A 24,539-nucleotide genomic window follows, 5' to 3' on the forward strand; every position below is an offset into this window, starting at 1 on the left:
ACCCATAAATCTCACTGTTCTGTTAGAATCAAAAGGGCATCCTCTCTGATAATCCATATAATCTCTTTTAAACTTTTTAATTTTTCTATCCTTAGTAACTTTTTCATGGTTTGTGAGTTCCTGTGATAATTTTTGATAGAATCTTGAAATGTAGATTGAGACTCAAATCTTTCGCAGTCCAAACACATAGTTTTAACCTCTTGGAGGTTAATATCAACCATACGCTCATAGTATTGAGCCAGTATGTTAACAAAAAGCATGGACCCTTTCTGTAAGGCTTCTCACCACTCATTAGATAACCTGTCCTCCTGTCTACCAACCAATGGTTGTAACCGAATTCTAAGACCCCTAGGGGCTATGTTTTTGTTAAGATAGGCCCGAAACAAACACAAATGCCATATGTTTGATCTAAGGTTTTTAAGACCCTTTGAAAGGGAATTAAAAGCCAGTTCACAATTCATGGCCGATTGTTCCACTGATCCATTGGAATTGTTGCCTGGCGAGGCATGGATACGAAATACCCCAATGTCCTCCCGATCGGCACACAATCCAGTCAGGATACTATCTAGTTCCATGTTGGAAATATGATGTTAACAAAAACCAGAACCCACAAGCCAAGAGAAAACACTGGAGTAGAAAATATTGAAATCAGTCTCAATGTAAAGAGATTATGGGTATCAGTCCTGGTATTTTTGGTATATTTTCGTTTTAGTATACACTGGTGGGAATATTCCATCAATCTCATAGGTGGGGTGGGTCTATAAATGCTCGGGAGATTTGGGTCTCTTTTTTATTATTTGGATACACTGAAGAAGGCATTTGTTGCCGAAACCGGTCTGTTTAATAAAGGATTATTTGAAGCTATACTCATGTATTGGCTATAATTATTTTACACTCCAGGACTGTTTATTGCTGGCCTTTTGTCGTTTTCTTGGTTTACTTTGGCCGTGCATTTACCTACGTGCATAGCATCATGTTTGGTTGTGCTCTAACATTCAGATCATTATCTGTCTCAGCCGTGGAAAAAACAGAGCAGAATGGAATACCATTATGAATCTCAAGCCTGATTACATGCAGCTTTATACTATTACAAGTAATGTCATACTTATACATCTGTGAGGTGCCACCAGTCCAGCATTCCTCAATCCAATGTTCAAGGGCATCCTTCCTCCTCATCATGATGTCTCTGTAGTGGTTCCTACACTGTTCACCAGTGTGGAGGATACTGGTAGCACTTGTCAGAGCCTGGGCCTGACTATTGCATGTCTCCATCCTTGATTCTGAGCCATGAAAGTGCCCCTACAGGAGCTGGGGTCATGGTCATTTATTAGGAATCCAGCAAACACTTTTGACTCCTGGACACCCCACTTTGAGCCATAAATCTCAAACGCTTTCCAGAAATGCCTTCCATTCCATGTCTGTCACAGAGCAAGTCCAATGTAGAATTACATTTTCCCACCAACTGCATGTGTTGCATTTACTCAGAGGGTGCACTTTTTGATTTGGCAACATTTTAAAAAGTTATGCATAGCTTACTAATGTGCAAACAGGGTGCAGAGTGTGCAATGTGTTTGCACGATGATAAGCAATGCAGAAGTTTGGTAACTAATGCAATTTCTATGTTATCTGAGATACAGGCAATACTGTAACTGTGTTGGACAAAAGGAAAGTGCATGCCAAGCCACATAGTAGGAATATACTTACCTGAACATATTACACATTATACCCACAGTTATACCTTTGCTGTTAACTAGGAAAGTCATAGATTAATAAATAATTACATAACTGACAGAATATTACAGTCCTATGTCATATAAATATTATATAAGCTACACTAGGTCACCCGTTATAAGTGAGAGTGACTATAATGTGCATTGTAACAACATTAAAATTGAATGGCATACACTGTATTCAAACCCTAGACCATATAGATGTTAGTCCTGCACTGGCAACTATTACCACAGGAAAGTTGGGGAATCCTTTCTCTTTGTGACAGTTCAATGCTAAATACTGCAATGTCACAACAGTAAAAAAAGACTGTATACCTTGTACTTAACCCGGGACTATCTAGAATTCAGACCTACACTTAACACGTGCTGCCACAGAGTAAGTTGCATCACATCCTCCTAAGTTAGTATTCATTGTTAAGTTCTCACTGTTAACCACAGCACAATGGCAGTTAGCAGGTTTGCGAGATGCACTAGTTAATAGAAAGCATCCAGTATACATTTTTGGCTGCCTGGATCCTATCTGCTACCTGGGTGGTCCAGCCATCTATTTTGTGCAATACTGCTCTACACGCAAACCTGATTAGCATAGCCAAATCTATGTGTGCTAAGTGGCGCATCATGCAATGTGCCCTCCCATCACCCACTAAAGTAAGACAGAAGGAGAAAAAGGGAGAAATACAGTTTGTTATTATACAGGAGGTATGTTTACAGAGGTCTAGATTTTCAATTTCACTCCAATGCATCTTCAGAAATAGGATGGGTGCCTTATCCCTGTTTGCCACACAAACAGGTTGGCAGCAAACAGCTTTAAGTTATCCATCACACAACACTCTTCCACAATGTATTTTAACTGATATCAAGCCATCAGCTGTTCTTTATACATGTATTACATGAAATAGATTTGGATGTATTGCACTTAGTGATCACACAACCTGTTAGGACTATTGCTTGGAATTATATCAATTTGTGTTGCTAACCATTCATCAGTTATCTGATCAGTATTCAAAGATATGCAACATGAAAGCCAGTCTACCTCATTTATTTTACATTGTATGTTTATATTAACTGGGAATAGTATGATATGCAGTTGTCAGCAAATGAAGACCCGGTTGGATGGCACAAAAAAAATACACTGCTCTCTCGGTGGTAGGAGCAAAGGTGAATTCCTGCTATGGCACATGTAAGGGTATACTGTTCTTTCGAGGGGCCAAGATGAGGCCATGTTATGGCACAACTTCTCTATGCTTATATTCCATTACAAGCATATGATGCTAAACTGAGGCCATGCATTGATCACTAGTACTTTGGAGAGTTATGAATGTGTGATATGAACCTTGCATGGCCGAAGACTACTACTGTGTAATGGACACATACAAGTGAAATAACTCCCTGCTGTCACATGTTACTTGACTTTCTGTACACATCTCCCACCTTTTACCTGCTTACTTTACCACATGATGAAGTACAAGTACATGCCATAATAGTATTATGCATTAGACTACATGTTCAGGACTTACCTTGCAAAAGCTATGTCTGTACTCCACACTTTGTGAAATCCCTAGGAAAAAACAGAATAGAGTTTTCATGGATGCTTTATAGCTTCACAAAATTGGTTGATTAATATGCAAATCACCTGCTTAAGCAATAATTAGCATCTCTAGAGCACAGACATATGCAATCCATTAATAATGTACTCCATAATAAAAAGAAAAATGTTTATCTAGCTAAACTGATGCTGAGGAGTACATTGAGTTAGTACATTGGTCAGCTCACTAAGACAACTGTATTTCTTCATAGTATATCTCTACAGAGGAGTACTGCACTCCAGCAGGTATGTTCCCGTTTTGTTACTTACATAATGTGTATGCTGGAATGTAGTTAAGAATAAATATGAAGTAATGGCTTTCACACTTTAATCTGTATGCATTACATAGAAGTGTAATGATGGTATGGCCTTGGTTGTCAAGCCATTTCACAGGTACACAACAGTGAGAATACCTGAAAAGGGAATACTGTGTTATAAATATGTACACATGTTACATGGACTATGTCCTTTGATAGCACTTTTAGCATTACAGAGATGTTTTGTTAGCACAATGGGTCCTTAGCCTGACATTTTGTCTGGGGGGGGGGACAAAGATGAGTTAGTGCTAGGGCACTAACTAGACTGGACTGTTATTTTGGGTGGGTGTGCATATTTTACTTACTGCTACGGCACAAACAAATATGTGTTTCTCTTGTTAGTCTCCTTGTTTTGTATCTTCCGTCTTGTTATTTTTTTAAATATGGAGACTCTTTCATGTTTATCCAGGGAGGAATACTGACAGCCTTCCTTTACTGCTTTATCTGTAAACAGTTAGTCTGTAGTTATGTGATCCTCATATGTATTATCATTCTTTTGTCTTGCAGGACACAGTATGGCTACTCATCGTAGGACCCCATTTACAGATGCAGAGAATAATCTAATTGGTGCCTTAAGGCAACATGCTGCTGTGCTGCTGTCCAGGGGGTGGACCAGTATGGCTGAGGGTACAGACCTCTGGGATGAATTAGTAGCCAACATTAACACAATTGGACAACACAGCTGCACATATGAGAAGGTGTGTCACAGAGCAACAGACATGGTAACTGCTGCACATAGGTGTGCCGCTGCAGTGGCATGAGATCAATTCACAAGTGGAAGCCCTGGTACAGAACCCCCTCTCACTGCTACTAAGGAATTCCTGGTGAACATTGCCACCCAGGACAGCTCCCAGAAATCCATAGCACATTATGTTATGGATGTGGGCACAACTCCTGCATCCCAAGAGAAGCTTTCAGGTAGACACCTGGGGAGAAACAGTCCAGACGCATGTCTTTGTAATGCAGAAGGAAACGGGAACACTAGGAGAAAACCCACATGAATGCAGGGAAGACATGCAGACTCCACACAGAAGGCACTCCATCCAAGAATCGAACTGTAGAACCTCTTGTTGTGAGGCGACAATGTTACTGCTGCACTACTATGCCATCCATTATTTCAGGACCATCAGGAATACAGAGACACAGGCCTCCTGTAGATGGTAAGTCTAATACATTTATGTCAGTACTGTAGATAAATGTCAAGATGTTTCAAAATGTTTCCTCCAGGCCTGTTGTATGTATTGCTATGTTGTCTGTAATAGTGATAGCAGTGTGTTTTTTAGCATAAATTGCAGCATAGTTGTGCAGGTATTAATGTATTCCTTTGTTTGTCCCTTTTTATCACAGGTGACCATGACAGTAGGAGTGTGGGCACTCTGACACCTGATGTCAGTGTCTCAACAGACACTGATGATGATGGTGGCCAAACTGAGGCACAGTTGGGGGTGCAGAGACTGAATATGGCACAGAGGTTGACATCCAGCGACTCCCTTCACTTTCCCCCGGACACAGCCAGTAAGCCTACGCCTACCCAGTCCACTGAGGCCAGCAATATTAGGCAGGTTAAGGATGAGGACATTGATCAGGGAAGTGTGGCTACTGTGGCTTCAGTGCCTGTAGCCAAGGTGTTGGGGAAGTGTCATGCAGGAGGGCTGATAGGGGTGCTTGGATGAGGCCTGCTGTCGCTCCTCCACCTGGTGCAGGTGTCTCTTCCTGTGTCACTCAACAGATGATTGGAGCCATAAGGGAGGCACAGTAATGTACTGAAAGACTCTCTAGACAAATGGTCAGGGTTCTAGATGTCATCCATGACTGCCTCCACTGTGTAGCCAATTCAATAGATCAGTTGAATGATATGTTCGGAAATGGAGTATCTTTAATGGAACAAGGGGTTTATATCATAGACCATGCAGTGTCTGTGATGACATGTCTGCAGGGAGGGGTATGTCATCTACATGGGTGTAGGTCAGCCACAGCATCTGTTGCTAGAGAATGTGGCCATGCATGATCACACTTCCGCAGTTGCAGCACTTTCCCTGCACCATCAGGCATTGTGCTGTCCACACCCAGACATGGCAGGCCATGGGGTCATAGTAATGGGTGTTCCCATGAAGGGAGCATGTCCTACAGACAAAAGTCACATTCAGGTAGTAGCACTGCATTTGACCTTGGGCATGGAAGTGTCAGTGCATCTCATGGCAGAGCCCGGTCTTGTGGTTGGGGCAACAACGATGAACTGACAACTCTGCTATGCACAGCTCACACCTGTCCAACATACCAAGACATAGAGCTAGCACTGAGCTTGGCTGTGTTTATGCACACTGTCACACATCACTTTCACATGGAGGACCCCTACAGACTCACACACACCAGTTACATGGTTCAGCATGCCTGCTTCCCCGTTCTTACTCACACACAGCCAACAACCTTTGTTGTCAGCCTAAGCCTCCTGCACCCCCCCACAACACCTGGTACAAGTGACGATAACTGTGCCATATCCTTGATTTCTCTCTTTTGGATTCAGGAAAACTAAAGCTTTATATCTGATGCACAGGGTGCTTAGCTACATTATTGCTTAGTATATCTATATTTGTATTTAAATGATAATTGTAGCTGTGAATTATATTTACCTTGCCAAGTTGTACAGTGACTAGCATCATCATTTCACTACTGTATAGTGAATGTCTTTTAAGGGCTGTGAAGTTAACAATTTCAATGCATCTCATTGCTTTCTAACTGTTCTCTTTAATGATTATCCAAGACAAATGTATGGTGCACATCATAAGTTAGGCCATCACATTCAGATCTGTGGATTGCATGACAGCAGTGTAGTATAATCTCATCAGAGCAACAAAGTATCATACTCTCTGTTGCATGTAGCTTACCAGAAATATAATTTGCAAGACACCTCAATGGACTTTCTCATCAACTAACACAGACCCTATAAACCATGCGATGATGTATGTGTGCATATTAAAACACATATCACTTTAATCTGTCTTGTATTGCATGATGTGATGTCTCCCTGACATCCAGGACACTGTCAGTTCATGTCCTGGTGAGATACATGCATGTACAATACTCTGCTATAGTCAATGACATCAGCATTGTCTGTTGGGCATATGGGAATAACAGAGTCCCACCTGCCTACTGGTGTAAAATGCTGCCTGTAATATCAGGTTACAGCTGACTCACACATTCAGTTGATTGTTGTGAGAATAGAACCCCTATCTATCTAAACAGACAGACTACAGATCACTGAACATAACAGACTTGGTATGGCACAAGTCTGCTGTGCATTGTGCCTGACAACCCATTAAGCTGATGACATCAGCAGTGTCTGTTGAGGTCAAGATGTGTGTCCCACCTGCTGGTGTAAAATGCTCTTTGCAATATCATGTTACAGCTCACTCACACCCAGTTGACTACAGTGAGAATAGAATCCTTACCTATCTAGGGTAGGCAGATTACAGAACACAGTACTTAACACATGCACCACAGCACAAGTCTGACTTATATAGGTGTGCAGGTGAACTTATAATAGATAATATCAGCAGGCCTTGTGAGACACAACAACTTGGGAGGCCAAAATGGAGTAAATTAATTTATTAATTTAGCTGTCCAGCAATATATCCTGTTTACTTCTGTTATATTGCATGAATCCCTATGAACAGTCCTAATTATTGTGTTCATTTGTTTTATCAAACCTCTACCATTTGGGTTTACTGACTTTCTGTAGTCTATTTCTTTCAATGATTTGAATATGCCTGTCCATCAGGCAACTCTTCTCTTAGATCATTTTCTTCTAAAGTGAGAGCACATCCTTTATTTTGTGTGCATTCTTTAGAAAATTCCAGGGCATCTTTCTGTGCCGCATCCTCTTCAGTTTCATCCTGTGTCATCTGTTGCTCTTTCATACAGGAACTCATTGTCCTATTGACTGTGTCAGAGTTTCCACAGTTTCTTGTTCCTTCCCTTGCTGTGCAACTACAGCTGAACATTTGTACTGGTTTCCTATGGAAGGCTCCAGAGTATCTTTGTATGTTTGTGCTAAGTACAGAAAGAGTGATGAACCTGCAGATTTTATTAGTGATTGAGTGTATTTGTGAGGCATTTATCTTTGACGTAATTTTTACAAAAGAGGGACCATACTTAAATTGAAAGAATAAGATGTCTTTAGTAATGGCTGATCTGGATGCTTTCATTGGAAATGAGGGCAGTTTGTTGATCTGGATGAACAGCGAGTTAAATTTTATGCTGGTTTTGTTGAGATGGTGAGTGAAGCCGAGAAATTGGTGGAGTCATAGACCTGGGTATTTGAAATGGCTACTGCTTCCTAAGCCACTTTAGTTATAATAAAATAGTTGTATCTGAGAAAGACTTTTGTGGCACTTCTGTTTGATACAAAAACTTGTTATTTTTGTTTTTGATGTGTTAAGTAGCAGTTTTTTTTCTTTTAATCCATTTTATGTGGAAGAAGAAAGCAGCCTGAATTTCCTTTTTGAGCAATGTATGGGACTGATTTGACAGGAATAGAACCATGTCATCTGCATAAAGTAACACAGGAAGGGGAGGAAGATCAAGGAGAAGTTTATTGACACAGATGAAGAATAGGAAGTAGGCAAGGACTGGACCTTGTGGAAACCTTTTCTGAGAACAGCCAAAGGAGAGAGTGAGGACTGAACTTTGACAGAGAAGTGTTAGCGAGACAAATAAATTTGTAACCATGGAATGATATCTGGTCCAATTCCTATTTCAAGTAGATGACTTAAGAGAATTATGTGCTCCATTAAAATCAAACACTTTGGAGAGGTCAGAAAAATTGTGCCAGTCAGCTGACCTGTGTTCATGCCTAGAACAATTTACATCTGACATTTGTCTCTTCACTTCCCCATCCTCCTAAAAAAGATCACAGATGCACTTCTGCATCCACAACTAAGTTAATTATAATATTCACAACAACTTTGTAAATTTTCTTAAGCAATGTTATGCATTGTCTATTACATTTATATTTTATTAAAGTCTGCACTTTTTCTGTTCTCTATTGCAAAGCTTATGAAACCCCATTTGCCTATTTTGCTGCATCAAGCTAAAGATATCCACAGTACCAGCCAGCCAGAAGTCTAAATTTCCTGCCATTCCATGGCAGATTTTAACTTCATTCAGAATTAGTTAACGTCCCATTTCCCTGCCTTGCCAATTTAGACCTCTGACAATTTCCTAAAGCTGCTTATCCCTGCCAAGGAAGCATTTTCAGATCAACCTTGATTGGGGAGGGGATCCCCCCTTATCTTCCCTAGCATACTACTGGCCTCCACATAAGACCAGATTTGTCAAACCCTCAACACATCCATTAAGAGTCCTTGGAAAGTCATGCTGTCTACTTTATTCAACCTTTAAGAAAATAATAAGTTTTCCTCAGTTTTTCATCAAACTCACCATGTCAAGACTCTTACTTTTTCAACCTGCAGAACTGGAAAAGAGGAAAGGATGGGAAGGTATTCAAACAAAGGGGTCAGCTTAACCAGGACTTGGAATATAACCTTTTCAACTTGTTTGCCTCTTCCAGTCTTAGCTCCTGCCCTTCCTGGGTTACCTGGTCAGATGCCAACCAAATACCATGCAAGTATAGCTTTACTGGTGCCCACTTTGGGCTAGATTATTAGTCCTAGAATATTGGCTTAACAAAATTCAACTATAACATCCGGGTTTTGATACCTTTTTTTATGTCTTGCTGAGCATGTAGTGACAAAATGTGTCATATTTTGATAATGAAAGTTATTTGCAACTGAAATGTGGTATTATGGGTGCTTTCTTTGCCCCTATTTACTTGTTCATGGATTATCATGAGGATCAACTTATTTAGGACACCAGACACAACATCTATGTAAATGCCAAGAATATTTGGCATAGATATTTAGATGATTGCTAGCTGGTGTGGACATCTGATATACTATTTTTAGAAGAATTTGTATAGTACCTAAATGATAACAAATTAAGCTTACAGTCTGGTATAAGTTATGATTTACATCAGATTTTTGTTTTTTGGTTATTATTGTTAAAAGAATGCTGGAAGTCTAAATACTCCTCTTTTTAGAAAACAGTCTCATAAAAAATTCTTTATTCGAAGCAACTAGCTGTCATCCCCCACATGGTATTCACAATATCCTTATGTCTCAGTAGTTTAGTATCAGCAGAATTTGCTCTTCATATGTGGACTATCATGGGTTTTCTAAAGATTTGAAGAAGACGTGCTTAGGCTATCATCATGATGTAGTTTTAAATGCATATCATAAGGCTGATTTCAGAACAGGGCAGATCTGTTGCAATATGTGGACAAGACCAGAGTCAGTGCCAAATTATATTTAATAACCACATTTGGCAGCAACACTAGGATATTTCAAGATTTAATATATAAACATTGGAACATTCTATTGACTAGACTGGCAAGGTATTTTAACTAATAAGGAACAATTTTGGACTTTAATTTAGTGCTCGCCACGGTGGTGCAGCAGTTAGCATTGTTGCCTCACAGCAAGAGGCTCTCCGGTTCAATTCTTGGCTGGAGTGCCTTTTTTAGCAATCTGCATGTGTTCCCCGCGAGTGACGGAATGTTAAAAAGACATGCAGGTAGGTGAGTGAATGCGTGTGTGCCTTCTCTGAAGGTTAGACACCGGGCTGGCAACTCGACACTGTAAAAATCCACTGCCAATCATATGCAGACCAGAGATCTGCTGTGGCAACAGCCCCTAACTGGAAAAAGCCAAAAGAAAGAAAGAGAGTTTAGATTATTAACTTAGAGGGATTATTTTGCCCAGGACTTAATGAAATGTTGTGATTTATTTATTCATGCTTGGTACCTTTCTGTGTGATTTGTTTCTGTGTTTTAGCACTTTAAGATGATGTCATCAGATGACTGAATTTATTGGGTCTGTTTTGGTGATTCAGTTGCATTGATGAAGGCATTTGCTAAAACCAGTCTGCATTTTTTTAACTGTATTGTTCCTGACATTTATGGATCCTAATAAATAGTTTGTGGCAATTATTTTGAGTGCTTTTTATTTTTTTTTTTTGGTTTGGTTTGCTTGTTTACCTGGCCAGATCCCATCCTCTAGCCAGACAAATAGCAGTAAACCATTCAACCTGCCCTGCTTCACCATTCTTCTCATTATCCTGTCAACTGAGTTGAGAAACCTTTAAAAACAATTTACCCTACTTTTTGAATCCTTTTTATAGGAAAAGTCTCTGCATTTTGAATTACACAGTTTGGAAAACTAAAGAGTATTCAGCTTTCAACCCTTTGCTCACAAAGGGCAGAAAATATGCTTAAACATTTTAAATTCAGACAAAATCATGTTGACAAGGGATGATTTAAATCCCATCCTGCTGATGATTAAGGATCATTATTTCCAGTTTGTGCATCGGCGAAACAAATGGCTGCTCTTTGTTTTTTTTTTCAAATTCAAATTATAGAACAACCCCCCATTAATATTCCAAAATGTGCACGCTGATTGGTCAGTGTGCACATTGTAAATCAGACTTATACTAATGGAAAAAGGTCCGCTCACCCAGACTTTTTCCTTTAGTATAAGTCTTTTTTTTTTTTTTACAGCAGTGGAGAACGCAAGATCTCCGTTGCTTTTTAGAAACTGTCTCACTATGTTAAAGGAGTTTAACATAGCGAGACAGCTTTAAGAAAAAGTAACGGAGATCTTCCTTTCTCCATTGCTGTTTTTAAAGCTGTCTCTCTATGTTAAACTCCTTTAACTTAGCGAGACAATTTGTAAAAAGCAACGGAGATCTTGCTTTCTCCACTGTTTCTACCCACAGCTCTGATGTACTGCGTAAGCGTACGCATGCACCGTACATCAGAACTGCCGCAGAATACCAGAGAGCTGCGGAAGGGCAGCAAGGAGACATTATACAATGCCATTATTTAGGAAAAGTAAGTATTTGTTTTCTTAAATAATGTCATTGTATAATAACAATAACCCACTTCTGGGTGTGGGTAATGCTGGATTTACCCATGATTGTCTTTGTTTGGCCACTCGGGCTTCGGCCTCGTGACCAAACCACACCAACCATGGGTAAATCCAGCATTACTCACACCCAGGCGTGAGTTATTGCTAAATTATTACACAGTGTCATTCTAACTGTTGTATGCTCTGGACGACAGCACTGCATGCCATTCTTTGAAACATGCTTATACACACACACACACACACACACACACACACACACACACACACACACACACACACTCATGAGAAAAATAAGATATCACTATCCTACATGAATGTCTTGGGAATAAGGAAGAAATCAATGCCCCGAAATGAAAGTTGATATCTACGGATGGACAACATGCAGACTCTAAGAAAGCATTCCAGCAGGAAATGTAGGAAAGAGAGAAATGTTATGAGACAACAATGATAACTGTAACATCACTTTGCTTTAATTGTAATCAATTTGATATATTTTTAATTAGCTATGTAAACTGATCTATCATGGGTCAATTACAAGCATGATCTGAATCACAAAGAAAGAAGAGATTGCAGTATGTATGGGAATTTTGGATTACGCAGTCAAAAAATACATATGTAAATCAGATAAGAAACTAGAGTAACTCCAAAAAAAAACTGTGAAGAACAAAATACAGATTCTATGGACACAATAAATAGATTCTCAGTAAAGAAACTTATAACCCAAGGACTGTGAAGTAGAAACCATAACCATTGAATCATTATTCTGCCTTTGATAATACTGAAGTATTGATTTTGAGAGATTGTTGTTTGCTATGTGTGTGTACTATTACGTGGACACATTGCTTTGCATCCCCTATTCTGTTTCATTCCATTTGCTTATGTTATAAGTAAACCTTAAAAATGATCAATGCGGGTCTGTTTTCCACAATGAATAGAATCCATCTGTATTTGCTGATTTCATGTCACATATTCTACTAGATTCAGTACCAGCATTTCTGAAAATGAAATGTTATCCACTACACCATGACCTGGCTTTCATGTAAATATTGCTAGAATTTTAAATGCATTTCATTGTATAACATATTCGGTCGTTCTGTGTTCCTGTCACGTCTTCATATTTAAACTTGAATAATCTACATTCTACTTCATTTGTTTTATGCAGTATATAGATGGAGCAGTTCATAATTTACTTTTAATTTGCATCTGTTATTAATACTTACAGTGCAGTTACTTTTACCACAAGTAATTTCCTACTGTTTGCCTTATTCTTTCTCCATTTATATAATACCTAACAACTGTCACAGTATCCTCTGCTAATCTTCTAAACTAAACATCTCATATCACAATTCCCTTGCTGAAATTGTATATAACTTACAGGTCAATTACATATGCATGTAAAGTTCATATACACGAGCCTGACATTTTATGAAGAGAGTGTACCATGCAATAAAATTCAAGAAATCATCTTTTTTTCCAGAGGTGAAGCCCCGTTGAACTTCCATCTGGGTAATTTCACTTTGCATACTCTCCTTACTTTATTGTTCTCATTTTGAGATCACTGCAAATTGGAGAAAAACATATTTGTTAAATGTACTGAAAAACTCTTTCTCCCTTTCACAAGGAGTCTACAGCCTCAGAATATTAACATTCCTACACTCAGAGGCAAACAAAACTGAAAAATAACGACAAAACTGAAGAATAACTACATTAAGTATGGAAATGTGAGGAACTGTGATGCAATCTGTAAAAGACTGAGCAACTGATTGACACCCCATATATAATGTAGTACTTTCACTGTGAGACAGCATTATGTACCCCACATAAAAGTGTGGTCCATTGTAATCTGTTTCACAAAACACTAGTTTGTACATTTCATTTACTATAGGAAAATTAGATACAATATACTGACTTTCAGAGATAGGATGGCACAGTGGTGCAGTGGATAACATTGCTGTCTCACAGCAAGAGGTTCACCATTCAGTTCTTGGCTGGAGTACCTTCTGTGCAAAGTCAGCAAGTCCCCCCTGTGTTCTCGTGGGTTTCTTCTGGGTCCTCCAGTTCCCTCCCACATTCCAAAGACATACAATAGGTGGATTGGACAGTCTAATTTGGCCATAGGTGTGAATGTGCATGTAGGTGTGTGGTGTGGAAGAACTACTACAACAAGGATAGCTGCCCAGTGCTATAAACTTTGGCTCTAGATGATTGCACTGTTGAAGTGATCCTCTGACCCCTTGTACAAAAATGGGAAAAAGGGGTTGTGGATGGATGGATGGATGGATGGATGGATATAACAGCATTCAGTGATATCCTGGAAGAAATTGTATGTATCTGCAAAACCTGAACTGTTCTTAAGATGATAGCAAATCAAGGGTGGATTAATAAGGGATTAAATAAGTCAATGAAGAGGCTGGTTTGACTGTGCAAGAGGTGATCCCCACTGGTATTCTATTTTGTGAAAGGACTCAGACTCTGTAAGAACAAGCTTGTAGGTATAAATGGACTGGCTACAGTAACAATGTATTTCTCCCATGAGAACTTAGACCACATGGTATAAAATAGTAGTCACAATAGATGGCGAGTTCTGGATTCATCAAAGGACCTCTCATTAAGCCTACATTTACACACCTGCTCTTTACCAACAAAAATCAGTGTGTAAGAGTGCTTGATTTTTTTTTTTAAATAAGGTGCAGTACTTTTAGATTCAGTTATTATACTTTAAGAGGGATTACAGGCCTCTCTTTCATTCTGTTTTATGGGGAAATATCCTCCCACAGAAAACAGCTTGCGGGATTTTCCTTTATTTTCAGGAAAGAGATGTTTCCTCTAACTGACTGAAACTAAATGGTACCTGCTGAATGAAACCTTACTGTATGCCATTATAATTACCAAACTATGGTGCACCCAGTAAACACCAGAATGTCTGTCACTCAGACCAGTATAATACTGAGAAGTAAGTTGGCTGCTTACCCACAACACATCACTGCAAAAAGATGCTGTTTACAAATGTGAAAAGAAGACTGATGGTCACTCCAGCGCAAAAGGATCCTGTTTACAAATGTGAAAAGAACACCGATGGTCACACCAGTACAAAAGGATTCTGTTTACAAATGTGAAAAGAAGACTGATGGTCACACCAGAGCAAAGGGATCCTGTTTACAAATGTGAAAAGAAGACCAATGGTCACACCAGTGCAAAATGATCAGTTTACAAATGTGAAAAGAAGACTGATGGTCATACCAATGCAAAAGGATCCTATTTACAAATGTGAAAAGAAGACTAATGGGGACACCAGTACAAAAGGATCCTGTTTACAAACATGAAAAGAAAACTGCTGGTCCCACCAGTGTGAGATCCTGTTTACAAATGTGAAAAGAAGAATGATGGCCACACCAGTGTAAAAAGATCCTGTTCACAGATATTAAAAGAAGACTGACGGTCACACCAGTGCAAAAGAATCCTGTTTATAAATGTAAAATGAAGACTGACAGTCACACCAGTACAAAAGAATCTTATTTACAAACATGAAAAGAAGACTGATGGTCCAACTGATGGTCACACCAATGCAAAAGGATCCTGTTTATAAATGTAAAATGAAGACTGATGGTTGCAGCAGTACAAAATGATCCACTTCCCCTATTCTGAAGTACAATAGCCTCAAATGTGATAACAGTAAGAGGAGAATCTGTGGGGATCTTTGCACTACAGAGAAGCCTGAAAAAAGTTTGCATTCCAAACACATGGATGGAGTTGAAGTAGTAATCAGTTCATGTTAGTGTCAATACAATTAGCAGTCTGGATCAATCTAAGAAGCAGATAAATAGGGTTCCTATTAAATGATTGAAGATGCATTCTTTCAAATGCATCTTGATCGAACTTAAAAGCACAAAAAGGCAAAATAGTGAAACAGCATATAAGCGAATTCTTTCCCTGGGAAAGAAATCGCTTGGCCACTTCCATTACTTTGCCATTTTTGTGACTGTAGTGCGATCTCAGAGTTGGTATATTTAAGTGGGGGGGGGGGGGGCAAAGCCCTCCACTTTATGAAATGTTTTACAATTTTTTTTTTGTTTTATGGAACAGAAATTCTTTTCCCTTGGAAAAAAAATCACTGTTCTAAGTGTTCGAGATTGTAAGCTTTCACTTACATGGGTTCCATAAATCATCGTTTGCTTTTTTAAGCGTTCGATGTTTTAACATAGACCCGATAAATAATGGTGTCATAGATCATGGTGCCATGGCATATTTTACTAACAAAATGAAGATAAGATAATGGGCTTTCAAGTTCACAGAAATTTATAACTATTGATCCGCTTTCTGACATAAACCGGAAGCCAGTCTATACTAGGCTTCCCTGGATCTAATTCTGAACTACTGATTGGCTTCATGTAATATTTCTCAGCTTAAGATGATTGCTTGTATGTGAATACAAGATTAAAGAAATTTACATAACTAACACTTTACTTAGCTCTGCTGAGGTATTGATGAATAGAGGTAGGGTGCTATAGGCTGAAGATCTGTGGAGGCATGTAGTAAGTAAGTAAGAAATACAAAGGCATATTTATTTTAGGATGCAAATCCATAGCTTTTGTTTTCTACTGTCACAAATGGACAAACAAATTTTCATTTAGGAAGAGCACAGAAAATCTTTATCATGCATAAAGGGTGACTAATTGTTATAATACAGTAGTCAGAACAGTTTCTTGTTGTGTAAGTTTGCATTTTATACTCCAGGAACTGATATAGTGGATGTTTACTGTAATGTGGCATGGTGCTTTGAACATCCTATAAATCAGAATAATATACTAAATCAGGATATTTCTTAAATACACTGTTTTGTACCTAAACTACAAGAATGAAACTGACTCCATATTTCAGTTTTACATTAACTGCTGATAATTGTTCTAACCTGATCACAATATCATGGTAGAGTGGTACTTAATGTTAGATAAATGCAGCTGAAATTGGATACCAGTGAAATATTGATTCTTGAAATCATTTTTTTTCCTACACAATGTGTAAACTACAGTTTGCTGCAGATGTGACTTTGAGTCTTAAAACTTTTTGCTATGTTTCTACAGACAGACAGATCACATAATCCTGGAAAATAAATCTACCTTTTCCTTGAAAAGGAAAGTAATTCATGTTGACTAACTTTAGTATCTTATTTCCTTTCTCAGAATGCAAATAACTTCACATTTGTAATCCCTGATTCCAAGCAGAACTGTTCTCAGTCTATTTTGCATTTATAACCATAAACTTATTTCTAAGACCTATTGCATACTGGAAAGGAAAAAAGCACAAAACATCAGATAATTATAAATGATATAAACTGAAACCTAAGCACAGCACTTTAAAATGGTTGAAAGGGATTTGCTTCATTCAGACAGCATTGTAAATGTTTGTAAGTGGCCTTCTATCCATCACCGACTTATCGTGATACAATGCCTGATAAGTACCTTGAAACTAAAATTTGCTACATTTCCCATTTTTATGTTCCAGTAAATGGAAATGTCATGTCAATTACAGGGGTACTTCAATCCTTACTGATCTGTCAGTCAGTGTGATGTTTATCTCTTTACCCTCAGTTGCCATTCCATTTAAACATGATATTATTAGAGAGCCATTTGGAATATAGAAATGGCTACAGTAAGTAAAAAACATGAAGAAATGAACTAGTTGATAATCCACACAACAGTGCTGCAGTTCTGTTTATACTTGTTTTTCTTATTAGGTACATTTATGTCTCATAGTCAGGACTGGAGAATACCTTCACAACTGTAAGCTAGTTCAACGAGATACCCATAGTATCCTGAATGTCTCACTAATGAAGAAAATTATCCAAGAAATAAAATATAAAAGGGATATGGAACAAATGCAATAAGTTAGAGATAGAAATATAGTTAAATTAACTTAATAACAGTCCTAAACATGAATTACTGCTCTCACCTGTGAAAGTAATAGCCAGAATAATAAATACAAAATTAGCTGAAGACATGCAAGTGTATGCCAATTAATCTCAGCAAAAAGATGTTTATGAATTATAAATATGAAAAGAAAAAAAAAACAGCATCAGGCCTGGGCACAGCAGAACTCTAGAGAAACCTCAGCCTCATTAAAGCATATGGTGACAGGAAGTTACCACCGTATCACTTCAAATCTGCTGGCTGCAGTGGCCGTAAGACAGAAACCAAATACAATACAACATATCATACTTCAGTTTTTACTTAATCTGATTTTATATTTATAGGGTAGTACTCATAGTCCTGCCCTTCGTACGTCCATAGCTATAATCCCTGTAGAGTGGCACTAAATCCTTATGTAAATAAGGCAATTCAGGCCGTCTATGTTAATGTAGAGGAGTTTTGGTAAACGTGCTTCCCTATCACAAAAGTGAAACGTGCTTAAGACATAAGTGTTGGGGGAGAGCTATTACATTTGCTTCATTGAGATACATGAAAAAGGGACTCATTTGCATACAAAACAAGTTAAAGGACTCTAAACATATGCCAGTAAGCACCAGTTTAACTGGAGAATATGAGAGTTAGGCTGTAAATTAATTATCTGAGTGGAAGAGGAAAATGAATGTGTACTGTCATACTTTTTTAGTGCCTGTGCTTATACAGACAAACTATGAAAGTGGTTTCTGGGGTATATTATTCGGGTCTATAGTAGAACATCGAAGTTTAAAAACTTCAAATTTTCTAATATCGACCCCTATTCAGTGAAAGCTGAAAATATTGAAGCAACAGAAAACCAATTTTTTTCCTAGGGAAAGAATTCGGTTGTCCTTTTCAGTTGCCTCAGTATTTTCAGCACTGTGGTGGAAAGTTACGGGTCGGGTTCAGGTAAGTGTGCGATTGAGTGCGGGTTAGGTTAGTTAGGGTTAGGGTGCAGGTTAGGTATGTGTGCGATTGTGTGGACATAAGGGTTAGGGTGGGTTAGGTGAGTTAGGGTTAGGGCGTGGGTTAGGTATGTGTGCGATTGTGTGGACGTGAGGGTTAGGGCGGGTTAGGTGAGTTAGGATTAGGGCACGGGTTAGGTAAGTGTGCGATTGTGTGGATGTGAGGGTTAGGGCAGGGTAGGTGAGTTAGGGTTAGGGCGTGGGTGAGGTGAGTGTGTGATAGTGACGGACCTTAGGGTTAGGGTTTAGGTTAAGGTAAGTGGATAGTTAGTGGTGTGTGTATAGTTTAGTGTAAGGTTAGGTGTAAGATTTTAGGTGTATGTGTATGGATTATTGTTTGTTTGGTGTGCTTGTGTTGTGTGTATGTGTGTTTGAACAGCAAATTTTTTCCCTAGGAAAAATTCGCTGTTCTGTATGTTCGATGTTTTCAGCTTTCGCTGAATAGGGGTCGATATTAGAACATTCGAAGTTGTGAAACTTCGATGTTCTAATATAGACCCTATTATTCATTATGGTGTCAGTGAAGTGCTTGTGTATACATGGACAAACTACTGAAGGGATTGTTGGGACAATCATTCATTTTGGCACCATTTGAGTGCTTGTGCATACATGGTCAAACCACTTAAGGAATCACTAGAGTAAAACATTCCTTTATGTGTTAGTGAAGTCCTTGTCCATAAGCTACTGAAAGGATTGCTGGAGAAATCAGTCATTTATGTGTTAGTGAAATGTTTGTGCGTACATGGTCGGACTGCTGAAGTGATCGTTGTGGAAAATAATTTATTTAGTGCCATTTTAGTGCTTGTGCATACTTGGACAAATTATCGGTGGGATCACTGGGGTAAATAATTCAGTTACATGGAAAATGAGTGCTTGTACGTACATGGACAAACTACTGAGGGGATCATTTGAGGAAATCATACATTTTGGTATCATTTGAATTCTTCTGCATACATGGTGAAACTACTAAAGGGATCACTGGGAAATAATTCATTTATATGTAGTGAAGTGCTTGTGCATACATGGTCTCATTGCTGAAGTGATCACTGGAGAAAATAATTTATTTAGTGTAATTTTAGTGCTTGTGCATAATTGGACACACTACTGAATGAATCACTAGGGGCAAGTTCATGGACTGTAAAGCATATAAAGGTGCAGTGATGCTTTTAACAACAGATGAGTGCACGGTGCAGATATTGGGCTACGAATCAGAAAAACACTTCATTAGCATGCACTGTTTAATAAAATTTGTCATTTACATCTGATTATATTTAATGCATTGCACATTAGCATAAATTATGTCTATGAATCAATCCTTAATTATGCTTATTCACAAATATCAGAGATACACCTTCCACATTTGCATAAATGATTATGAACACTGGCCATAGTGTCAAAAGGAACACTTTACAGACATCCACACCTGACCGCCACTAAACTTAAACTGCGGTAAGTATATTTATGTTTTCAGGATTTGAATTAAAAATTATGTTGCTTTTGTTTTGCTGCAGTTTTTGTCTATTCGAACATATTATAACACCATTGTGCTAATCCATGTTTACTTTTGTACTAAAACAGCAGTTTTATTGGCTATTAATATTATTTAGTGCTGTTTTGTGCCAATACCTCTGGTTCTTAGTTTTGTTTTGTGGCATGTTCTGGTGGAATGGATATGCAGATAATGACAGAAGCAATTGTTTTTACTTCTATGCAGCAACTTTTTTTCAGCCATGGAGACACTGAAAGGGGACTTAATACATTTAGTGGAGTTACTCACCCCATATTTCAAACAACACACACAAGCCTCTTCTGGTGGACTAAGACAGGATACCATTTTTCCTTGTGGTCAGTGTTTTTTTAGCAGTATGCTGAGTTAAGGAGGTATGCAACTCTCTGCTTTAGATGACCATTTGGTGGCTCAACCAATAACCACTATTGGAGAGACACGAGAAGTGGTAGACTATCATGAAATGTCACATGTCCATAGTACTAATGCTAGCCAAGACTTATTCAGTGGTTTGTCTCACTTTGATTTACAAAATGACTGAGCAACATCTCATGGTGGTGTTTTTACAACTTTCAGAGTGGACAATGCCTTCTAAGGTACTGTATTTAACCACAATGGTTCTAATGATAATTATAACAATTCATCCCTCAATAACAGTGTGTGTGTGTGTGTGTGGGGGGGGTAGTATGGCTCAGAACATTTTGACTTGTAAACTTTGCTTAAAAAGCTATTTTGTATTAGACTCTACTTCTTACTCTATTAATAATGGTCATTTGGAATCACTGAGAGAAAATATTCTGTCATTTGAAAAGAAGGTTCTCAAAGTTAGAAATTTAAAACTTGATAATGCTTATCTTTTGGAATTTGTTAAAAAACGAATTGTTACTAAAGACCTAAGGATTTTTAAGCTTCCTAATCGTTTATTATATGATGAAGTTCTATATAAGGACTTTATTGCTATGTTTGATAGGCATGGAATGGAACTTATGAAGATGATTGTTAAATATAACAATATTATGATTTCAGATTTACTTAAAGACATTTATTCTTTGAATAAATGCATTAGTGAAGATTTATTATTTGATTAATATAGAAACACATATAATAATGTTTTTTCTAGAATTGATAAAATATGTGATGCTGATAGGAAATGGAAATGTAAGAAACTTAACAGGGATATGCTACAGTATAGTAATAACAAAGCTTATCCTCTTGTTAAACTAAATATTCCTAGAAATGAAAATGCTAATAGGGACAACGTGAGGTTTCATAGGGAGAATCAAATCAAGATATGGATTTTAACCATAGTTCTGCAACTGAATTTGTTAATAACCATAGTCTTGAATAGTTGCATGGGTAAACTCCCAGTTTCGAGTCTGAACAGACTTTTCCCACTTTACGGAGATCAGAGAATATTGTGTCCCATACCCATTACTCCACAGAACCAGGATTTAATCATGCACCCCTCCCACAGCAACAATTTCAACACTTGGATACTCGGCAGTTTGTGAGAAGGAAAGGGAGGGGAAGGGGAAATTATGGTAATTATTCCAAATACTAATGATATTTTGATTACTTGCAATGGGTTTAATATTATTATGTTTAGTCACTTAAATATTACACATGAACATTTTTCTTTCTTTATTAAAGGTTTTAAGTTTTTTTCTTTTACTTTCTTTCAATATTACATATCTGATTATAGATTTGAAAGCATTTATGAGAAAATTAAATTAGGCTTATTTTTTATCTATGGGTGAAATCTGGAAAAAAGAAAGCTGTCTTAACCCTAGCCTATACCCTATTATTCAATCCTTCAAACAAGCTTGTATAAATGACTGCTATAGATTATGGATGGAGAGTAAATGTCATAGGAAATTTATTTTAACTTTGTCCGAAAAAAAATGTTATTTGATTCTATTAGGGACGATTGAACAATTAATTGTGATCATGATTGACAACTGTGATGGACATTTTGGGAGACTTGGCTACCTGTACTCAAGTGTCTCAAAATGAGATTAATATTGCTTATGAAAGAATCTGATTATTCGGGAAATGTTTATTGATGGTGGAATTATACAAGATGTATAGTCTTCTCCAAGTTAAAAAACATTTTGTTCCAACCATTTTTGGTATACCTAAGATCCACAAAGGTATTGAAAACTTGAAATTTAGACCAATTGTTGCAGAAAGTGGAACAGCCACATATCTCCTGGCTACTTTTATTGATAGGAAATTAAAATATAAAAATTATCTTTTTGAGATATTCATGGGATTTTTTAGGGAGGTTAAGTCAAAAAGTATGGTTTAAATATCTTATTTTTGTGATAATTGATGTAGTGGATCTTTTTATCTTCATTCCAATGCAAGAAGGGTTAGAACTATTTCAGGTGAGTTTAATTTCTTTTCCATCTTTGTCCGCGTTGGTCTTAAGGAATATCACTGAATTTATGGCCCTGGTTTCAGATAATAATTTTATATACTTTGAGGGTAAGCTTTACAAACAGATCAAATGGGTAGCAATGGGGGCAGTGTGTGCCCCAGCTTATTCTAATCTGGTGCTACTAGCTTGAGAAAACAAGTATGTGTTTAGTGTGAATTTACAAGTATTGTAAGTTCTACCTGCAATATTTGGATGATATCTTTATTCTATGGAAAGGACTTGAGGTGATGACTAATGATTTTTTTTGTATTTAAATTATGTAACACCTTTTTTTAGTTTTACTTGGAGTCACAGTGCCATGGGTGTTAATTACCTTGACACATGGATTTCTAAAAATGATTCTGGATTTGTTTCTAAACTCAGTAGGAAAGTAACATTCAGTAATTCACATATACATTTTAAAAGTTACCATCCAATGAGCTACAAAAGGAATTTAATTAAAGTGCAAAGTATAAGGGCTGGCAGGATGGCATCCGAACCATAATGATCTGGAAACAAAATTTACATGTTTAGAAAAAATGTTCTTTGATAGGGGATATCCATTTAAGCTTGTCAGTAGTATAATGGTGGAGGTTTTTAAGGAATGGGGGAAATATATAAACTGTTATTAGGAACAGGACGTGAAAATGGGGAAGATGTTAACAACAAAACCCTACCTACTAAAGCAGGAGCCTTATATTAGCATGCAGTGGTCTTGTAATATAATGATTGGGCTAAGAATATAAAGGATGCTACTAGAAGTAATTGGAACATTCTAAAAACCAATCCTAGTTTGTATGAATTTTTGGGCAATAACCCCACTTTTATATTTAAAACTGCACCAAATTAAAAAAAAAAAAACAATTTGAATATGCAGGTAACGGTAAAAGGAAGATTGATGAATTGGCCATGGCAGGCACTATAAAATGTGAAGCTTGTAAACAGTGTCGTTATATGCTTAGCATCGACCAATTAGTTTTAGAGAATTCCTTAAAGAGTAGAATACATTTGGGAAGAGCAATAGTAAGACACTCAATTTGAATTAAAAAATTATGTTGTTTTTATTTTACTGGGCTTTTTCTTTCTATTCAATTGAATTATAACGCCACTTTGCTACTTCCTGTTTACCTTTGTACTAAGACAGCAATAGTAAGAGACTTGGGGTAGTTTACATTGCAAATTGCCCAGGTTGGCCCAGTTTTTATATGGGGAAAACAAAGTGCACATTAAATAAATGGGTGTATGAACACCTGAATGAGATTAAAACTTGCAATTTGAAAAATGCACTTAACAAACATTTAATTACATGTATTAATTTTACAAATTTTAATTTGCAGCATTGGAACAAGTTCCAATTAACCCTAGGGGTCGTAAATGGGAATCCCATTTAGAATATAGGGAATTATAGGTTCATAGGTTCATAGGTAGGTACTAGGCTATCTGCCCGAAGGCATTTATAAGCCTAGCCGGAATGTGTTGGCTTTCACCCCCCCCCTTTAGATTAGTTCCCTGTGTCTCTGTCCAGCAGAGCCATTGAAGTGATCCTTGGGGTAAACTTTCTGTTTCTCACCCACTCGTCAAGGTTTCTCTTGAAGAGGGTTAGAGAGGAGCTCTGCCTAATGTAAATTGGAATCTTGCTCCAGAGCATGGGAAGTCTCTGGGACAGGAATATATCCCTCTAGCATGTCCTAGTTATTGTTGTGGTGAGGTTTAGATCCCTGGAGCATGTGGCTTGAGGAGATAAGGTTTTCTTTAGGTGGAGCATGTCCATCAATTTTGGGTTGGACATGTCCTTCCATGTCAGGCAGAGATCACCTCTGAGTAGGCTGTATGCAACCAAGTACAGCTGGAGTTTCTTCAGTCGAGCTGCATAGGGCATCTGCTTGAGGCCAGTGATCCTCTTGATGAGGTACTTCTGTGGTCTTTCCAGTTGTTGTAGGTGTCTTGTAAGGTACATCCCAAATGGGGCATTGTACTCTATGATGGGTCTGATGAGTGATGCATAGAGGGGCCCCATGACCTCTTTTGATCTGGATGCAAACCCTTTTGTGATTAGGTGGGCCACGTAGAAGGATTTTCTAACCACTTTCGCAAT

The sequence above is a fragment of the Protopterus annectens genome, chromosome 6.part1 (assembly GCF_019279795.1).
Source record: "Protopterus annectens isolate FY-2018-M chromosome 6.part1, PAN1.0, whole genome shotgun sequence".
NCBI classification, from domain to species: Eukaryota; Metazoa; Chordata; order Ceratodontiformes; family Protopteridae; genus Protopterus; species Protopterus annectens.